Raw genomic sequence first — 20,681 nt, 5'->3', positions numbered from 1 at the left:
CCCTCCTCCTTCCCCAGCCCACCCCCTGACGCCTTCCTCCCCTGTCTTTCCCCCAAACCACCTCTCATTAACATGAACAGAAATCCCAAGCAAAGAGAAGTGACTAGGAGCCAGTAGAGGCATGCACATTGAGCTGATCCTGTCACCCTTCCAGTTTTTCCCCAGGTGCTGAGCCTTGTGGCATGACAAAATGGATGCCATTCTGCTATCAGGTTATGTGACCAGACACATTTCTTCCACCAGGTAAGTTGAGGTCATGTACTAAAATTTATGTTTAAAATTGTAAGGCTATAATGCACTGGGACATAATATATTCAGAGTGACAGTCACAAAAAAAAAACTCCATAAATTGGCTAAAGTGCTTTATAAGGGTACCATATCAGTAATTAGCAATAGGATCTTCGTATAAACTATGAGAATGATTATTAAAATTTGTGAAAAAAAGTATTTGTGTTGTTTGCAGTATTCTGCTGCATAAGAAAGTGCATGCAAACAGCAGCACATTATTTTCTATATCGTTACTCACATTTTAGGGGACATAGTTGTCGTTCATTTCAAAAAAGATGATGTACAGTGTTTGGCGCAAGTATTCTTTTGGGTGGTGTTAAAACACATCTAGTTTAAAAAGTTAGAAATGTCCTTTTTTTTTTTTTTATTTAGCACAACGCAGGTGCATCAGAGCCGGGAGGGAAAAGAGTTTGACACTGTAGCGGTGGTCATCTCTTCTACTTTTCCTTGTTTTTCTTTTCTGCTTTTGCTAAACCACAAAAGAGAAGGGTGCAACAGTCCTGGAGATACTGCAATACCTAGTCGATGCATGGAGTGGACAGAGCCAGCTCTTCTTCCATCTCCTTGTTCTAAAAATCCATTTAAAAATGCACTTAGCTTTTTGGAGATGGGGGCTACTGTTCAAACAGTAAATGGGTACCTTATCCAGTCTGGAGCAGTGCACTACCTGGCCTGCATAAAGTGCCAGTCTGTATCTGTAAAATACAGATAATTTGGTAAAGTCTGCCTTCCACTGCCAGCCATTTAGCCATTGTTTCCAAGGGGAGACTCAGCAGGCAAAATTTACAGCACCTTTGTCCTATTTGGGAGTTGTTAACCACTTCTAGTCTGGACACTTTTACCCCCTTCCTGTCCAGACCCATTTTCAGCTTTCAGTGCTATCACACTTTGAATGACCATTGTGCGGTCATGCAATACTGTAACCATATGAATTTTTTAGCATTTTTTTGAGACAGATAAAACTTTATTTTGGTGGTATTTATTCACCACTGGGATTTTTATTTTTTTTTTGCTATATAAATTAAATGTACAAAATTTTTGAAAAAAGTGTTTTTCTTATAGAATTTTGCAAATAAATAATCTTTCTTCATAAATCTTGGCCAAAATGTATTCAGTTATCTTTTTAGTAAAAAAAATAACCCAAATTAGTTTATAACCAAAAATTATAATTTAAAAATCTTTTTTTTTTTACATTTTTATTTTTTTATATTATGTTTTTTTTTAACATATTGTCACCCTAGCAGTACAGTGTCACCATAGTGACACAATACTACTTGTGGGGAGTGATGAAGATTTTTTTTTTTTTTACATTGATTGCTTTTACACCCATAAAGGCTGTAAAAGCAATAATTTCTCCTTCTCTCTGGCTGCATTCTTGCAGCCATTGAGAAATGCTGTGAGAGCTGTGATTGGTCACAACTTGTCGCATGGTACAAGGCTGTTGTGAATAGCCTTGTACCATGTGACCTCTATGATCATTCACAGATTTCACATGTAGTAGGCAATGATGTCAGAAGTGACATCTTGATTACTACTCTTCATGTGATCACTGATTGGCCAATTAGTGATCACATGATCGGGACCTCACACAGAGGTACAACAATCGGTGCATCGGATTACGGTGCTGCACGCTCCCAGGGAGCGCGCACAAGCAGGGAGCGGGGAGGACATTTATAAACAGCCACCCACCCCTGCACTGCTCCCGTCTGGCCGTTTATATACACGGGCCGGACAGAAAGTGGTTAAAGCTGAACTCTGGGCACAAAAACTTTCATTTAAATATATTCCTTGATAGTCACAAAGGTTATAAATTCACTTTGTGTACATCAAATGTCTTTACAAACCCAGATAATACCTTGTAAAAGCAGCAGTGACATCATCACTATGTTGTACATATTCTGTGCAGACAGCAGTGCTATGGGAGGGACCAAGTAATCACATCCACTACTGACTGCTTGCAGAGTACTAGAGGAGGGGGAGGAGAAAAGACCAGTCACGCTGCACAAGGGGAAAGGGCAGCACTGACTGGTCTTTATTACAAGAAGCTGCTAAACAAGGACAACATTTCACACTGGATTACTGCACAGATCTAGAAGAAATACACAAAACACATCAAGGTCCAAGTAGGAATATATAGTACATGCCTCTTGTATTTAGACATCATTTGCTTCTCCCAGAGCTCAATTTTAAGGAACTCATTTATTGCGGGTTTAAAAAAAAACTAATTACTCAGTTCCCCCATCTACACATTTGATGTCGATTGGGGAATCTTCCTCACTGACCTATTGTATTCTGACAGCAGAGAGACTTCACTGTCATCAGTATACAGTACACTGATCAGCACTGCCAGCTACAGCTGGCTGCACGGATTGAGCGACAAAAATCAGACATGGCGGTTGTATGGAAGTTGATCAGTAAATCGACTTCTGTACAACCACACTGCCCATACATGGATCAAAATTTGTCTGGTCCCTGCTGAACTGGTTGAATTTCCTTCTATGTATGGCTGACTTTATGTAGCCTAATTAATTTTTGTTCCCTACTTAAAATATTACAGAATTGGGTTGGTTGCAATGCACAACAAATACACTTTTCATTCCCTTAGTTTAAATAATCCGGACTTTTTATTGTCATCATTTTTGTATACATTAATAAGAAAAATTGTATATTCTGTACGAATAGCTCAATCACACTAACAGAGATGCATTAACATTTCTCCCTGTTTCATACACTGTTTAAAACCTTCCCTATGTAAATACCATTGAAAGAATGCCGCACAGCTATACATCCTTTGACTCTTCATCGAAGTAGATCCGGTGCATTGTTAGTCTCTTTGGATTTGGGCAAACAAGGCCATTTATCTCGGTCACTTCTGGAATTCAGCACTTGTGATAAGTGACCCAGAGTAATTGATTTAAGCTATTATTGCTCTTAGGATGATATATTAGCTAAAACAAGCTAATTCTTAGGGTACGGGTACTTGTACATGGTATTGATGTTTGAACATCAGTATTCCTAGACAAAATTTCTTGCATTATTTTTGTGCGTATTTTACCATATATGTATGTGCATTTGTGGGTGCACACGTACATAAGTAAAATAAAATCTAGCTCTCCAAATGGAATTTTAACCTCTTTAAACTAAAATCTTAGAACGCAGTTGTGTGTATTGGCACATTGGAAACAATCGTCTGCATAAAGATCTTTTTTTTTTACAAAGCCTGTATGCCTCCAAACATTAAATAATTGATTTACTAAAGGCAATTAGACTGTGCACTTTGCAAAGTGCAATTGCATTCTGCAAGGTCAGTTGCTCCAGAGCTTAGTAAATGAGCAGAAGCTCTTCTGACTTCCACCATCCAATCATGTGCAAGCAAAAATGCTGTTTTTTTTTTTTAATTTTCCTTGCATGTGATTGGGTATTCTTGGCAAAGGGAAGCTTTACCCCATTTACTAAGCTCTGGCACAACTGCACTTTGCAAAGTGCACAGTCTATTTGCCTTTAGTAAATCAACCCCTAAGTTTTTAGGCAACAATGTGCAAGAGGCCTAATGCTCTGTTTTTGGAAAATGTGACTATTATCCAAAAGCATCTAACCAAAATAAAAGTGTAATTTTTGTGTGAAATTGTAATTTAATCAATTACACTCTTCCTAAAGCAAAAGAAAGATAACCGAGTGTTTCTAAAATGCTATATATAGTCTACTATGTTGTACATGTATTAATTTAAAAATTAACCAATAAACTAATAGATGGGCTGCAGAGTATGGCAGATCATAGATGGTACAATTTTATTTCCTGCAAACACGGGATGCATTGACTTGATGGATGGATTGATTTGGGTACAATCAGTCTGCTCATACATAGTTTGAATCTCAGCTGATCCCTGCTGAACCATTTATGACCGGCTTAATGCTTAGCAATCCATTAAAAACAGCCAGCCTACATTACTTGCCTTCTAACTACAGTTAGAAGCCATTCACACCTGATCACAGTGAACTGCAGTGCAACTGATTTTGAACAATGAGGCTTTCTATTGCTCTATGTTAATTAGTCCATTCAAACTGAGCAGGCCATAATGCATCTCAAAACAAAAAGTTTTAGGGTGTGACACATCCCAACCACAATGCACAGCATGTGCTATTGTGCATTGGAATGGGTTTCCATTCTGGTGGTGTGTTGGGATGCCATTCAATTTTAATGGAACCACAAAGCATCAACATGTGCATACTACATTGTTGCACATGACTGGTAATATTCACATTTACAGTGCTATTACTACAATCCGCTACCCTATTGGTATTTTGTAACCCCATCTACAGGCTCATTTTAAGCTGCTGATTTGGATATTTGGCTGTTCTTTATTTGACTAAATATAGGCATGCAGATTTATTCTTTTGGAACAGTAGATTCCAGTGGTCGTATCTTGGCTCCAAAGTAATGAGTATGCAAACAAGGGATTATGTTTAAATTAAGGAATGTTCTGGGAGAGTTACAGGGAGGATTCCTGTTTGGGTTACATGGAAGGTTTGTATGAGAGTTCTATGGCAGGTCACTGAGAGACTTCTAGGGAGGGTTGGTGTTAGGAAGGAAGGTCACATCAGTGTATACAGCACTGATGCAAAGACATCAGTGTATACAGCACAAATAGTCAACGTGTTTCTGCCATAACGGCCTTACTCATGACTAGTAGTAGTCCTGAGCAGTGACTACTACTAGTAGATCTTACTTGATCTTCCTTTCTTCAGTTCTATAGTAGACCACAGTCTGTGCCTGAGCACCAGCTATTCAGCCGTGGATGTTTAATTAAGGAGGTCGAAGCGCTGCTTTTTGTTTCTGGTTGGTGTAAGGGTTTCAGGAAGAGCTAGCATGAGGGTTGCAGGGAAGGTAAAAGAGGGTTAGTGTGAGGGTTATAGGGAGAGCTATCATGAGGATTAAAGGGAGGGTTAGTGTTAGGGTTACAGAAGAGCTAGTGTGAGGGTTACAGGGAGGCTTAGTGAGAAGGTTAAAAAAAGTGTCTTTAAGAGGGTTTTTGGAAGGATTAGTGAGAGAGTTTCAGGGATGGTTAGTATCAGTCTAACAAGGCATCACTCTCAACACCAGATATTCTAAACCAAGGGTGCTCAATTCATGGCCCACAGAGCCCTCTTATGTTGCCCTCAACTTCAAACCAGGGAAGTGCATGCTCAGGAGTTGGCAACCCGTTGATTTTGATCTGGGCTTGCAGACCCCCCATCCCAGAGCATCAGAATGCATCAAGCTGGCACCAGCTGCAGAGGAAGCAGGCAGCCATGGGGTTAGCAGGAGCCGCATAAGCGGATTTTTCCTCTGTAGCCCTGGCTTCTATCCCAAGATACCATGTGCATTTCACCTTTCTAGCAGCTTGGAGAGCGATGCCAGCAGAAGCTCGAAGAGGAAAAGTGTATTAAACAACACATATACTGCACTATTGCAGTGGGCATATTAGCACCTATAAAAGAGTTAACAACTATTAGGCTGCTTTCACACTAATCCATGGGTACAGCGCAGTGCACCTGTAGCTTTCCTTCAGGTTAGCTGCACTGAGCCATAACATTTTAATTTATCCTGTGGGTTGAATGCAGGAAATTTGGTGCACAGAAAGTGCAGCACACCCACAGGATATAATAAAAGTCAATGGCAAAGTGCAGCTACCTTGACGGAAAACCTCAGGTGCACTGCACTGCACTCACAGTGTGGGTAAACTGCAGTGCATCCATGTGAAGGCAGTCCTATGAGGGGGCTCAGGAAAGTAAAAGCTCATTTACCTCCCTAACCACTGGTGTAGCGTTGGGTCGCAATGACGACTCTGCCCCATGCTCCAGAGGGCCTATGCAGCCTCCTTGTCACATTTTGTTTTACACTTGGAAAAGAGGGGTGGTGGGGGACAGCATATACAGGAACCAAAACTCTCCATTTTCCACCTGCAACCACCGAAAGCCAGCTTCTCCTCCTCTACCTCCTGCTGGCATTCAGCAGCTGCAGGTGGAAAATGTTTTTATGCTATTCAAAATAAAAATGTAACATTCAGAACCATTTCATTTCATTGTGACTGATTATCAAATCACTTAAGCGGCCTTCGTTCTTCAAATGGTTGAGCACCCCTGTTCTAAACTCATAGCTACTAGCACCAGTCTGTTGATTAAAGACAATATTGCAGGTTTATCCAGTCTCAGAAGAATCTTATGACTTGTAAATCACAGTTCCATGCATTTCTGAATTTGATGTTGTTCTTTGTGGATCAAACAGATCTGCAAATGAGCATTCAGGAGATTCCTAAACTTTTGAACTACATATTTCCCTGATATGATGACCAGTAGTTCCCTTCAGCTGACATCTTTTCTAGAGCTATTAATGAAAGCATATGTTCCACGTCTGTGTAAAAAGTCTGTCTGCTGGCTCGTACATAGGTCTGATTGGCTTCGGCATGCTATAATAATATCCCAACACTGTCCTAATCCATCAGAATTTTGATCTATGAATTTATAGGTAATAAATACTTAGCCACAATCATGAAATGATAGCCTTGGGCTGACTGTGTCTCTGTGGCCAAAACAATGCTTGAATTGAGCTTGTTACACCATTTCTGTCTGCCTTCTCCCACTCTGATAACTAAGAAAAACACAGGTTAAATGAAAATGGTTCCAGATGTTGGATGTAGAGAAACGTGTGTTATTGTATCAGTCTTATTGTTTAGGTTATTTCAGTTTTCCATAGTAGCCATATGGAAAGTTTGGTTATGAAAATAGAAATGTGCCCAGTCACTGATTGCAATTCACATCTGTCTTGGTGTTTTGAATGTGATACATGTTGCCTCACTTTTTTAGTGTAAAGTTGTAATTGCAGTTGTAGAGGGTGGCAAAAAGATCTCCCTCCGTACTCTACAGATCTCTGAGATGTACAAAGGCTACAGAAGGAGATTTTGGTTTACATTCCCTCCCTCTCTTTTAAAAGCTAATTACTTGTTCTGTTATGATAATATTGTTCCCACCCAACAGAAAAAAAAATCTAACATTCCTCACAAAAGGAGTATAAAAGAGAACGTAGTTGGTGACATCATTGAAGGAGGCAAAAATCTTCTGTACAATACTTTGTATGAAGTCATTTGGCATCATGCATACTGTTGAGATTACTGTGAAATGCTATGTACCTGATCTCTGATGGCTTTGCAATGCTTCGCTTCAAAAAATATTTACAAAAATGCACTTAATCTGGCTGTTTTCATGGCCATATGATCCCACCTATTGGAAAGTCAAGGAAACGCATTGCAAACCCATGTGACTGTGCCCTGATGCTTTTGACAAATGTATTGTTGAAAAAATTACTGCAAACTGTGCACCAAACTATATTCACAGGTGTTCAGTATATGTAACTAAACTACAAAGGTTATGTATTGAAATGTGTGAGAGTATCTTACTTAATACATGGTATGCATATTCTGAGTTCATACCCTACTTATAGACATTCATGATCAGGTAGCCATTTCATCCATAGTTAGATTACTGAGTGATCCTTCAAGTGAACTATTCTACTTAAGGACAGGTTAGGGAGAGTACTTTGCAGATTTTCACAGGTGAAAATATAGTAATTGATCTGGAAGACTACTACAACCAACAGAATCTCCTTCCAAGAATGCTCAGGCAGGGAATGTCTGCTATGGTTGGGTAGGGTTTACATATGAGCTTTCCCAATCCAGCCATAAATTGACAAACCTAGAGAATGTTCTTTGATGTCTTTTAGCTCCCTAAAGAGACTCTGGCATGGGGATGGGGGGGGGGCAAACTGCTGCAAGTATTAAGTACAAACACCTAGAGTTGCCTGTACATACCTACAGTAGCCTCCTAAACCTTCAATAGTAATGTGGGGGGTTGGACTTAGTGACCAGCTCCAACACTTGGAACTATGCATGTCAGAACAGTCCGCCATTTGGCCCTGATAGGGAGGTTTAGGAGGCTGATGTAGGTATATGTTGGCTTCTATAGAAGCCCTCACTACATACATGCAGGGCCAGTGCTAAACTATGTTTCACCCTAGGCAAGACCAGCTACTTGCACCTCCCCCCTCAAAAAAAAAATAAAACTTCACATTTAAAAAAAAAAAAACTTCAACATTTTTAAAAACAGTATCATATTAAAAAAGGTCAGCTGCTATCCTTTCTGAATGGGTCTCTGCCCAGCTCCCTCATGACATATGGTTCTATCCCCAGCACCGGCCTCACCTCAGTCTGAGTAAACTGAGACTCTCATATGCTGTTCCCTTCCCTCTCAGCAGTTACAGCCTCCTCTGGCCTCCGCTTTGAATGCTGGGGCCTGCATTATGTGACGTTACTGGTTGCTAGACACCAGGTGGTTCTAGCATTAAGGCAGTGGGCAGTAGCAGCCAGCATGGAACAAGTGGAATAGTACACTAATACTGTGAGTGAAGAGGCGCTGTGGCGGCCTTTTTTGGGGGGCATCAGAGCAGCCCAGGGGGCAATTGCCACTTTCCCACCTGGCTCAGTCTGTCCCTGTTTATACCTCCCCCTTGTCCCGGCCCTAAGGAAACCAGCGGCCATGGCTGCACCCTCGGTGGCAGTGCGCCCTAGGCAGCTGCCTAGTTCACTTAGCATTAGCTTCAGCCCTTCATACATGGAACAGTTTACCCCATTTTTTTCCCTTATCAGAGTCTCAGAAATAGCACCCGTGGCTCTGGTTAGTCTGTGCTTAAAGAAGGGTTGATGCAGAGATTCCAGTAGAGAACTCTGCAGAAATGTATTTGGATTCCATGACTACAATATCCACAGAAATAATTAATCATGCAGTGTAATTGTGACTGCTGTTCTGCAAATTGCAATAAAACATTAGATAACTGAGAAAAACATTAATTTAGAAAGAGCCTAATAGACACTATTTATACAATTGCAAAAAGAGGCAAGTCTTAGTATTTTCAGTCCTGATCCAAGTACATCAGTGGCATATGCAAGTAAAATGAGTGGTAATTATCTGAGCTACCTATCTGAACTACTGGCACATTTTAAATTGTCTGCATTTGCTTTGTTATAATGACAAGATAATGTTAAAAGTTTAGGTCCCTACCTCATCTTTTCTCATCCAAAACCTAGAAAGACTGTAAAAATCTACTCTCCTATATGCCCACAGCCATTTTCATACTTTTTTTTTCTAAATCCTCTTTTATTGATTTTGTCTATCAAAAGTGTACAAAACAGAGCCAACTGGGCATATCATGGCTTGCTAAACACAGCAAGCTTACATAGTTTATTAAACACAACAATAAAAAAAACCCTGGAACTTAAACATCCAGGTTCAAGACCAGAAAGTATACAGGTGCAAAGTCAGGTAGGAAATCATCTAGTTGCATCTTTTGGGGTTTATGGGGGTGATCACACTGAAGCACCTGATTGCCTCCCTACTTAGTCCTTCAAGGCACTTTCAATAACATGGGTCTAGCTTAGATTTAGTGAGGAATTGGTGGAGGCTGAGCTAAGCGAAATGTTCCAAACTTTGGTAAACTTCCTAGGACAACCCCTTGACGTATATATATATTTTAAAAAGCGTGATGGCTGAATTAACCCAATGCTTCCAAAGCCAGGTTCATACTTAGGCCCCCCAAGGCCAAATGTCTTGTACCACCCACCTTATCATAATACAATTGACAGGCTCAAACTATTAAGACCAGACCTCAGAGAAGCATAAAGCACACTGGTTGTAAAAAGTAATGTAAAAGTAAAGTTGCTGTGTTAGCCCAATAAATAAATGGATTATAATGCACTGTTAAATTGAAAATTTGGGTCATGCTGTCTTCTGCTGCACATCATAGGTTGTGCTGCACTGCAGAGCAGAGGTGTGTTAGGGTGCCATTTAAAATGAATGGCACCAAAATGTAGTAACGTGCATTTTACTGCATGTTACTACAAACAAGCCTATACTTCACTCTTCTAGAAGTTCAATCCCAGAGGTGCAGATACAAAAATGTAGACTTTTCCCCCATCAAAAAGCACAAACTGTTCAGGAAAACCAAAAACCAAGGCCCTGCCAGCAGCACTCTGCAACCTTACATTATACAGGTACATGGGAATGTGTTATTACCAGTAAGCAACATGATGTGAAGGTGACCGTGTGCTGCACATGTTAGTCTACAGATCACAATCTATGTTGGCAATCCAGAAATCCAGTTCTGTGTATGTCTTTCTATCATAGGGATTGTATGATCTTATCCATTAATCTTTAGCCACAGATTTAGGCAGGCCATACACGGAGCAAATTTCTTTCCTACAACCACGTACTGTATTCTCCCGTTGGGGGTGCAGTAGAAGTCCTCCCCGCGGGGAGAAGACAGCAATTATTGTATGTAATCATAACCGATCAACTTGGGTACATTCAGCCTGCTAATACATGGTTCGAATCTCAGCCAGTTCCTACTAAACCGGCCACGATTCGAACAGTTTATGGCCAGCCTTAGGCTAACATTTGCAGACTTTATTTTGAAGGAGTTTAGCTATTTCATGGAAACTATAGAGTTTCTAGATGTGACCTTTTTTTTCAGTCTGAAAGCAAGGCTAGTACAATAAAGGTGGTTTTCTCTCTGCTTCTATAACAGCCTCTACTCGTCTTTTCCCTATATGTTGTTGAAGCTTGCCTCCATTTAACCATAAGAGGATTAAATTGGGTACTAATGCTTGGCAATCATGTCAGGTCATTCTAAATCATCCTGAAGGTGTTCAGTTGTGTTGAGGTCATAGCTCTGTGAAGACAAGTCAAGTTCTTCTTCCTCAAAACATAGCATTGAGTGTTCCAACTGAGAACACGCAATTTTTCTGCACTGTACTCCTCGCATTCTCTGCACTGCCAGGTAGCAACTCCTCTGACTCACCTGTAATTGCCTTTTAATGCATATATTTTATAGGTTCCAGATTTCCTGTAGTCAAGGCTTTTTTAGGTAGGGAATATTTTTCCATTGTTGTTTCCTTGTATACAGCAGAGATATGCATTTTTATTGCTTATAATCCTACTTTGGGAAATACCAGTGTAGTAAAGAAATTGCAGGTTACTATGCTAGAGATTGATTAAAAAAATTGTTTTTTTTTACTTAAATGAAATAGAGTACAGAGTTTGTTTATTAATTTTTTTTCAAATACTTTTTTTTTCTGTACATGTACTTCTATTTGTAGTATTTTTACAAGCTATTGTGTCAGTCCATGAGTTGTGTGGAATGTTTATTGCCTAACGTTGCTAAGCACAGTGAAAGTGAAAAGGGCTTATTAAGGAAGGGGCCATTCACATAATTTCTTTTGTGACTACACCAAAGCAAAGCACAGCATGATCCCTCTTAGCTTTAATGGTATAGGCTATTTTTTGCCTCATTTTCTAATTGTTATTTCCTTAAGTGGAACATGGACATTTATCACCGACTTGTAGAAAAATGCAACAAAAACTTTTATAAAAGGAACAAGTACATCAGAGGCCTAAAAGTTCAATACAAAGAAAAAAGTGCTATACAAGAACTCTATCCATGATAATGAGGAAATACTGTATATGGTCTTGGAGTGCAGGGTAGTGCAAAGTTTCCTCCAGTATCGATCTCATTGTGACTTTTTAAAAAGAGATTCCAGCAGCGTCTTTCTGTTTTTCTAACAAATAATTAAAGTCTATGTGAACCCAATTATTAAAGCCTCACATATACTTTAGCATGAAAATGTAATTTCAAAAGTAATTTATTTTTTTAAGACCTTGGTCACACCAATCCGACTTTGAAATTGCGCCACTTCACCTGAAGTTGCACAATTTCAAAGTAGAATGTCAGTGCAACTTCAGGTGCGATTTGCAAGACATCTGTGCAAAGATATCTATGCAAGTCGCACCTGAACTTGCATAAAGTAGTGCATGCTCTACTTTCAAAATTGGTGCAACTCTGACCAAGTCGGAATTGCACCAATACGACTGCTTCAATTGCTGACAATACAGTGCGATTTGTCATGCGATTTGAAACTATCAAATCACATGGCAAGTTGCATCAGTATGACCGGGCACTAAATGTGTAGCTTTCATTTAAATTATATCTAGGAAGGTCTTGGTTAAGGCATTTCCAGTTATATAATGATAAAGTTCTGTCCCTGTCTCTCAGTTAAGCTTCTCTGTTGTAACTCTTTTATATGGGCTACTGATGGAGTCTAAAGATGGCCAAATAACCATTTCAATACCGTGCAATTTTACACCTTCCTGCCCAGGCCATTTTTCAGGTTTCAGCGCTCTCACATTTTGAATGACAATTGCGCGGTCATACAACATTGTACCCAAACTAAAATTTTATCATTTTCTTCACACAACTAAAGCTTTCTTTTGGTGGTATTTAATCATCGCCAGGGGTTTTTATTTTTTGCTAAATTAACAAAAAAAGACCAAAAATTTGGAAGAAAAAACACGTTTTTCTTTGTTTCTGTTATAAAAGTTTACAAATAAATAATTGTTCTTCATAAATTTAGGCCAAGATGTATTCTGCTACATGTCTTTGGTGAAGATAACCCAAATTAGGATGTATTTTTTAGTTTGTAGGAAAGCTCCCCACAAACTATGTTATAGATCTGAATATTGATCAATCCTGAAGTACTGACAGCCAATCTAATTTCTTGAGGTCCAAGAATGTCAGAACAGTACAGATATCCCCCAAATGACCCCTTTTTGTAAAGTAGACAGTCCGACGTACTTCATAAGAGGAATGGCAAGTTTTTTGAAGTTGTATTTTTTTTTGTCATAATTTTTCAGAAAATGAAAAAATATAAAAAAAATATTTTCACTATTTTTTTTTTACATACTGTCACCAGTGCAGTACAGCATCAACATATAACTGGCATGGCGGTGATCAGGGACACTGACGGGTGACAGTATGAAAAAAAAATATATATATATATTTTTTTTTTTAATTATTATTTTTAATTTTTTTATTATATTTGTTTTTATTTTTTTTTAAGATTTTTTTTTCATATTTCACTATGACCAAAGTAGTACAATGTTACATTGTACTACTTTGGGGAAGTGATCAGTATTTTTTTTTTTTTTACACAATTTGCCTGTAGCAAAGAATTACTTTGCTATAAGCAAGCATTTACCTGAATGACACCGATTCATTCAGGGTTTTTTTTTTTTTTTGTGCTTAGCTGTGATATGGCCACAGCTAATAATGAATGAAGCTGTCACTGTCATGTGACCTGCTGTGATTGGTCACAGCAGGTCACATGGTACCGGCAATGGGGGCCGGTACTCAGATCTGTCATCGGCCGTGTCCGAGGTACACGGCCGGTGACAGATCGCGCCACTGCGCGGCTCTGCAAGCGTGAAAACTGTGCATATGCGGGAGGACGCCAAATGGCGTCCACCCCGGAAATCTAGTGCATTTTTGCAGCCGCCAAACGGCCATTGGGCGGGCGGCAAATGGTTAAAACACATTATGTAGACATGGACCACTGTTGTCACCAACAGGAAACCCGCCCACCCAACCAATTGTATATGACACTTAGTGCTTTAGCAAATATAATGCTAGTGAGAAAGGTGTGTTTTGGGGTCATCGAGGTCTCTGTTCAACACAACAACTGCTACCTGAGACTTCAACTGCTATCTAAGACTTATTTTTAACTGCTATGTTCACATGCTAAGAGCTCCACCCAGTGGAGGAACTACTAGGGTCGCAAAGGTCACAACTACAACTGGGCCCTGGTGTTCTGCCACTGTGGGGGGCCTCAAGATGGCCAAATGGTGCTCGGGTCCTGGGAGGCTCGGGAGCAGTGACATCTGTACAGAGGAGGAGGGTAAGTCAGCACACAGTTGCACTTCTCTCATATCTGAGGAGCCGGATATGGTCTTCAACAATATGGCACCCAAACCCACTTGTGCTAAAGATGACAAATTACACTGAATGGGCGGGTGATATAAAGAGCGGCAGAGGGAGTGCCGGGAGTAAAAGAGAAGAGGATGGTGACTGAGCCTTCCCTGCACCCGAGCAATGGAGGAGGTCAGGTCAGTGTGATAGCTTCAGCCAGGCCAACGGAGTCTAAGGCGGGCCACTGTGGTCACCAGAGTCCCCCCTCCACAACATCCCCTTTACATCAAAGTCTGCAGCATTCCCTCTTACAGTGTAAGGAGGAACTCTCTGAACCCTGATGCAAAGGGGAACTCTAATGTAAGGGGGAATGTTGTAGACTCTGATATGGGGGGAGGCTCTGGTGACCACAGTCCAGCTTCTATCAGAGTTCCCCCTTACATCATGGTCCACAACATTCCCCTTTACATCAGAGTTCCCATTTACATCAGAGTTCCCCTTTACATCAGGGTCCACAGAGTTCTCCCTTAAACTGTAAGGGGGAACCCAGTAGACTCTGATTTAAAGGGGAACTCTGTGGATGCTGATGTAAGAGGGAATGTGGCAGACTCTGTAAAGGGGAACTCTGATGTAAGGGTGATTCTGGTCACTAGAGCCCCCCCCCCTTTTACATCAGAATCTACAGTGCTCCCCCACACATCATGGTCCACAACATTCATCTTTACATCACAGTCCCCTTTTATATCAGGGTCTGCAGAGTTCTCCCTTACACTGTAAAGGGAACCCCGCAGACTCTGATTTAAATGGGAACTCTATTCTGTAAGGGAAAATGCTGCAGATTCTGGTGTAAAGGGGAACTTTGATGTGAGGTGGACTCTGATCACTAGAACCCCCCCTTCCCCCTTGCATCAGAATCAGTGTTCCCCTATACATCATGGTCCACAACATTCCACATTACATCAGGGTCCACAACATTCCTCTTTACACCAGAGTTCCCCTTTACATCAGGGTATGCAGAGTCTAATGTAAAGGGGAACTCTGTGGACGCTGATGTAAAGGAAAACTTTCTAGACTATGATGTAAAGGAGAACTCTGATGAAAAGGGGAACTCTGCAGACCCTGATGTAAAAGGGAACTCTGATGTAATTGGGAATTCTACAGACCATGGTGAAAGGGAGAACTCTGATGTAAAGGGGAATGCTGCAGACTGTGATATAAAGGGGAACACTGTGGACCATGATATAAAGGGGAATGCTGTGGACCATGATGTAAGGGTGGGGGGGTCAGGGGGGCCCTTCATGGTTTCTTGCACCAGGGCCCTGAAGGTTCTAGTTACACCTCTGGCTCCACCTGCTGAAAGCAAGTGGCATATATTAAATATTTTTATGCAGTATTTCATATCGGCAAATGATGTCCTAGAAATCAGTATGTGTATTCAGACTGATAAGTTTACCCTATTATTTCTACAAGTATTTTCTTGTTCAAGCAATATGCAAAGGCCAGTATCTCAGTTCAGCAAAAAAGCAAATTACATTATTTTTAATAAGCAGAGTGCATCTCAGCAGCTTATGCAAATCAACAGGTTGTTGATTTTTGATGAGTATCTTGGAAATGCAAAAATCTCCATTTATGATGTCGGATTTATTATTTTTGCTCAGTTTTATTTATTTATTACCATTTTTTAAATTTTTAGCTCACAGGCAATAATACTTAAGAAGACTTAAGAATGGTTAGTTAAAATCGGAATGCCTTATGCTCTCATGCATTGCCTGAGTTTCCAAGTGGTCAGTCCGCCCCTGCTGTGGTGGCCAGTCCTGCAGAGTGGTAGTGTTGTAGAGCCGATCTAATGGCGTTTGTGCAGGAAGGAGCCTAGGAACCAGTAACACACCGGTAGGATGTGACATCACAGGAAAAGGCGGAGGGTCAGTGGGGAATAAGAGCACAGACGTGGGACAGTCAGGCTACTCGCTCGGAGTATCTAGCTCCTTCTATTGGCCTTCATTGGTAAGGCTACAGCCAATTCAAGAGAATGGGAAGTTACTGTGAGTGTTAGACAGTGGCTGACAAGGTTTCTACATCTAGGCTGTAAACACAATGAGAGGCCACCTCCATCAGGAAGAGGTAAATAGGTGTATGTGTGTATGGGGGGGGGGGGGGGGGTGTTAACTTACAATCCATGAAGGGGTCTAGGGAGGTGGGCTGTGGATATTTTTATTTTGGTCTAATGTTAGCCTGCACTTTAAAGTGGTTGTAATCCCCCTCATATACCCAGCAAAGTGAATAGCCTCAGATGATACACAGAGATGAAACAAATCCTCCTATAAATATTTTACTTGTCTACCTGTAGTCTTCTCTTTTCCACATCCCATCAAAAGTGCTGAATTTACTGTAGAAACAATCCTTTTGCATCTGTCAGTAGCACAGAAGAGGGGGTAGGGAGCTGCAGTTAGAGCTGATTGGGTGAAAGGGACACACCCTGAACTCTCCTCCTCATCATGATTTTATCTCTGGTGTTTGGACAACTTGTCAAAAGTGACATATGCTGATAACAGAGGAAAGAAGCTTTGGAGAGTGATGTGTTTTGTTCAGATTTCATGACTGAGGTTTACAATCACTTTAATCCAACAGTTTTATATGAGAATAACCAAGAATGTATAGAAAAACTTTGAACAGCAAGAAAAAAAAAAGATTTATCAGTCACGTTTAGAGTTTTTTATGCAGCAGGTTCCAAGCTGAAATCTCTGGAAATGAAGATCATAGAAAGCCTCTCCATGCCATCATCATGTCATTAAGGTCACAAACATGGGAAATTCAAATGATCAAATGTTAAAATAATACATCAGTAGAGGTTACCTTCGCTAAAAAAAAAAAATACAAGCCAAAATAAGTAGAACCAGAATAAATGACAGCTGGAATTTAAGTGCAAATCTTGACTTTTCCTTCAGCTAATTTGATTTCTTCCACCTTTTGGGCCAATGAAGCCATTCTTTAAAAGACCATTATGAAGCAGGAAGAGTTAAGCTGGGCACACACAGATCAAAATTCAGCCAGTTCATCAGGGATCACATGAGTTTTGATCTGTGTGTGACCCTTCCTGTTAGACAGAAGTTAATCTGTATATCAACTTCTGTCGAATGGGACTTTACAATGTGAGGGCAGACAGTACAATTACAATACAATTTAATACACTATGAAACAGAGGGCCCTGCTTGTTAGAGCCTACAATCTAAAAGGGAGGGTCAACTGGTACAAACGGTCATAATTGTAGGGGATGAGCTAATGGAGAAAATAAAGTACAGATATTAGGTGGGGGCAGGCAAAGCTTGTCTGAAGTGACTGGTTTTCAGGGATCGTCTAAATGTAGAGTAGGAGACAGTTGGACAAATTGGGGTAGGGAATTCCATAGGATGGGAGAGATTCAGGAGAAGTCTTGGAGGCAAGCAAGGGAGGAAGAGACAAAGGTGCTAGAGAGCTGGAGGTCTTGGGAGGAATGAAGAGAATGATTTGGTTGGTATTTTGAGACTAGAATAGAAGACTTTTTGGCTTTTCTTTAATGTTATGACCTAACCCAATTTGTTTGCACCCCCACGCATATCCAAGAACACGCCCTGGACCTTATCATTGCTAATGGCTCTTTTCTCTCTGAAAACTCTTCCCTTGACTTAGGACTGTCTGACCACCTAGATATCTTTTCAATTAGGAATTAGCAGTTTCTAACACCTCCTAGTCTCTATCTGTTCATTATCACAACTGGGCTAATATTGACCTGTCCAAATTTGTGAATTATGTTACTTCCTCTCTAGCTGGCATATCCTCCTCTGATACCCCTGTTGACAAAATAGAAGCCCTTAACCAGGCACTTTCTTCTTTCCTTGACACCTTTGCCCCATTAAAAACTCGAACCTTATTATTATCCTGCCGGGCTCCATGGTATAATTCTCACTTACGTTCAATGAAATTAGTCTTCGGAAACTTGAGCGTAGGTGGTGCTGTTCTTGCCTGACTGTTCACTATCAGGTTTGGAAAGATCATTTGTGCATCTATAAGGGTCAAATTGAGATGGCTAGATCAAACAATTTCTCCCATGCTATAGAAAAAAATCTTAGCAACCCTAGACAACACCATTGATAGATTATTAAAACCTCGCAGTCCCTCCACATTACCATCCTCAACACAGCTCTGTAACACATCAAATTTTTACTTCACCACAAGTTTCTTCCATATCACTTCCTGACCCACCCAGTTTTACTGGTTCTTCTCTCTCCCACTTCTCTGTACTTGACTCTGCATCTCTGATTAAATTGGTCACTAATATGAAATCTTCCACCTGCATACTTGATCCTATTCCCACCCATTCATTTAAATCCTGTTTTAGTTCTCTATGTCCATTATTCTCAATATCATAAATGACTCCCTTAGAACCGGTTCTGTACTAACAATCCTTAAAACTACCGCTATCACCCAGGTACCAAAAAACCCAACATGGCTCTGAACAATTTAAACAACTTTCGCCCCTTATCTAACTTACCCTTCCTTGCCAAGATCCTCGAGCGAGTTGTGATATCTCAGTTACATAACCATCTGGCTTTAAATAGCCTATTTGAACCCCTCCGGTCTGTTTTTCATCAATGGCACAGCACAGAAAACGCCTTGGTCAAAGTCACTAACTACTTTGTTACCTTCTGATTCTGGCTCACTAAATATTCTTATTCTACTGGATCTTAGTTCTGCCTTTGATACTGTAGACCACAATATTTTACTCACCTTGAAACCATATTTGGTGTCTCAGAATTGGCTCTGAAGTGGATTAAGTCATATCTTACTGATTGCTGTCACTTTGTTTCTCTTGGCGGATTTCAGTCTGAAGTCGGTCCAGTCAAGTATGATGTTCCTCAGGGCTCAATCTCGAGTCCCTTACTTTTTTTAGCATTTACATGTTTCCACTTGGCCAACTGGTTACATCACATGGGCTCAATGATCATTTTTATGCTGACAACACTCATATATACATCCACACTAAACCAGATTCTACTTTGGCTGCTTCTTTCCTATCTAGCTGTTTTTCTGATTTAATTCCTGTTTGGCCTCCAATTTTGTTCAATTAAACTGTGACAAGACTGCACTGTACTTCAGCTTCGGCCTAAATTGAAAAATCTAGGGGTGATATTTGATGCTAACTTAACCTTTGATCCACATGTACAAAATGTTGTCAGAACAGCTTTTTTCCACTTGAGAAACATAGCTCGGCTGTGTTTTATGCTATACACTGTAGCTGAAAAGCTGATCCATACATTTGTGTTCCCCCGATTTGACTATTTCAGTGCTCTACTCGCTGGTGTACCTAAATCCACTAATAATCAACTACAATATGTACAAAATTTTGCAGTCAGAATCCTCACTAGTTCTGATACAAATTACCATATTACCCCTATCCTGGGGTTCTTGCACTGGCTATCCATCAGGTTTCGCATGGACTTTTAGATCCTTTTGCTGGCTGATAAGGCTTTTCACGGCTTGGCACCCCTTTATCTGCCTGAACTTTTATCAATTACTCCCCCCCACGTAACCTCCGCTCTTCTAATTCTGGTCTTCTGTATGTCCCCCCCCTACTCACCTACACTCAATTGGAGACAAAGCCTTCTCCTGCTATTCTGGAGTTCTCTTCCAAGAAATATCAGAGAGTCATCTTCTCTAAACTCATTCAAATAAAATCTAAATAATTTTTTCTTTAGACAAGCTTTCACTTAATGATCCTTTTTTTCCCCTTTGTTTTATCCTGTATATTTCTTGTTTCTTTACTTTGTAAAGCGCTTTGAGAAGCTACCATTAAAGGCGCTATATAAAATAAAGTTTATTATTATTATGATGTAGCTCATGGCCGAGTTGTGGATGGCTTTGTAGGTTGTTAGTATTTTGAATTGCATTCGTTGGGAGAGCGGAAGCCAGTGGAAGGTTTGGCAGAGAGAAGTAGCAGATGGTCAACAGTTGATAAGGTGGATGAGTCTGGCAGCAGCATTCACGATGGACTGAAAAAGTGATAGCCAATGTAAAGGTAATATAATGAGGAGGGAGTTGCTTCAGTCAAGGTGAGAGATGACCAGGGAGTGAATTAGAAGCTTTGCTGTGTCATTGGTTAGAAAGGGTCGTATTTTGGAGATGTCACATAGGTTAAGGCGGCAAGCTTTGGACAGTGATTGTATATGGGGCTGAAAGGATAGTTCAGAGTCCAGGATAACACCTAGCATCTTGGCATGCAGGACGCATTGATAGTTGTTGGTCTTCAATCTTGACAGAGAAGTCAGGGGAAGGGACACGTGGGGGAGGAAATATTATAAGGTCGGTTTTGGATTGATTGAATTTGAGAAAGTGGTGTGACATCCAGGCTGATATGTCCGTTAGTCAATAAGTGATGCGTGTGGAGACTGATGGAATGAGCTGTGGGGTAGAGAGATAGATTTGGGTGTCGTCAGTGTAAAAATGGTATTGGGGGGCTATCAACTGACCTAGGGAGGAGGAGTAGATCAAGAATAGGAGAGGTCCAAGAACAGAACCTTGGAGGAGCCTGACA

At 40.5% G+C, this 20,681-nt stretch overlaps 1 protein-coding gene and 1 pseudogene across 1 annotated transcript in view; one reads left to right on the top strand and one right to left on the bottom strand.

Moving 5' to 3' along the window:
- The first annotated feature begins 109 nt into the window (after window positions 1-109).
- The window catches only part of LOC149469440 (uncharacterized), a 91,355-nt gene continuing 70,783 nt past the window's right edge, over window positions 110-20,681 (top strand). Inside the window, exon 1 of the mRNA XM_089669182.1 lies at window positions 110-243. The gene's annotated coding sequence lies outside the window, so the exon portion shown is untranslated. The remainder of the gene's footprint in view (window positions 244-20,681) is intronic.
- Window positions 773-889, bottom strand: LOC149469441 (U2 spliceosomal RNA; annotated as a pseudogene).

This window comes from Staurois parvus, unplaced genomic scaffold (assembly GCF_062004578.1).
Source record: "Staurois parvus isolate SC_StPar_1 unplaced genomic scaffold, SC_StPar_1.0 ptg000070l, whole genome shotgun sequence".
NCBI lineage: Eukaryota > Metazoa > Chordata > Amphibia > Anura > Ranidae > Staurois > Staurois parvus.
This window is presented reverse-complemented; position numbering and strand designations above follow the sequence as displayed.